The sequence below is a fragment of the Hesperophylax consimilis genome, chromosome 16, assembly GCF_061612785.1.
Source record: "Hesperophylax consimilis isolate HC1 chromosome 16, BYU_Hcon_1.0, whole genome shotgun sequence".
Classification (NCBI taxonomy): Eukaryota; Metazoa; Arthropoda; class Insecta; order Trichoptera; family Limnephilidae; genus Hesperophylax; species Hesperophylax consimilis.
In genome coordinates this window covers 7,197,722-7,199,078 of record NC_142851.1, presented here as the reverse complement: position 1 = coordinate 7,199,078, position 1,357 = coordinate 7,197,722, and positions in this window count along the sequence as shown.

Sequence of the window (1,357 nt, the reverse complement as noted above, 5' to 3'; positions counted from 1 at the left end):
ATTTGTTAAAACTCACACAGCCGGTCTTGCAAGCTCAATGACGATATGTGACATCGATAGCAAGATGGGCGCAAAGTGAACACAACGAATTTGTGAAACATTAATCAAAATGCATTATTTTGCTATCTGTAGACTGAAATAGTATAAATGTAATAGTATATATATAAATGATGCAAAAAATGACACAGCCAAAAGCTAAATATAAAATATCGATGAAATTCTACAAAAATAATACCCACTGAAAAAAAAAAGTTTTTTTAATTAAATATTAAAAATAGTTTAATAAGTAAATATTTTTCTAGATTTCATCTAGTTGCTTATAGCTTTGTCGTAGAATATAAAATAATTTCCATGGTATCAATGCGAGTTATTTTCAATAGTACTTTACAAGGGTTGGTCACAAAAAGGAGATTTTTTCGGTGGATTTAATCTATGGCCTGGATAAAAATATTGAGAGGCGCATTTTCATCTAATACCAACAAATTATTTTTAAAATACACGGAAAATTTATTTTTAGGATAGTTTTGTTTTTATTTATTTTATAACTAGCTAACAGGTACCCGGTGTTGCTGGGATTTATCCTTAGGAGAAAGACATATACTGTTGTGTACTTTTCTGTAGTCCTTTTTAAGATATACAATTCAATAGCGCATTATTTTGATGTATCTCATAAGGTTTAGCCAGCGTTAGCAATGTAAGTGCCAGAATTTTTTTTTTTACGACATGATTACAAAACATCGACTTTTTTCTACTTTCTATAAATATAATATGCATGTATTATACACATAAACGTTCCGGATGAAATTCTCTAAATGATAGTGAAAACTCTATCAAAATCTGTTGCGTAGTTTAGAAGAACAAAGCGCACAAACAGACCGACGCGGATAGCGACTTTGTATTATACTATTTATTAGGGATTAATGACTATTTTAAAAATACAAAGTAAAGTAGTTTATTAACAGTCCTCGTCACTAGGGATTCCTGTTCCGAGGCAGACTGTAGGTTATTGAATGAATGTTGATTTCCACAAAAATAAATAAATAATAAACAATATTTGAACAATTCTTCAAAGTTAATTTTCAATATCTGTGAAAGTTCTGTTATTGTTTCAGTTCTGTCAAGTAACTGGCCTATAATGATATACATAATAACAGAACTTGAATAGGACATTCACAGAACTCGCAAATGAACATTGAAATTTGATGAATTGTTCAAATTTTATGAAACAACCCATCCTAAGTTGTTACTTAATAATTTAAATGATTTCACCATCTCCATGTTTAGTTAGCAACATTTTGATGTCGTTTTTAAACTTTTTTTATCTCCATGGTGTTTTTAATTTCATGTGGAGAGGCAA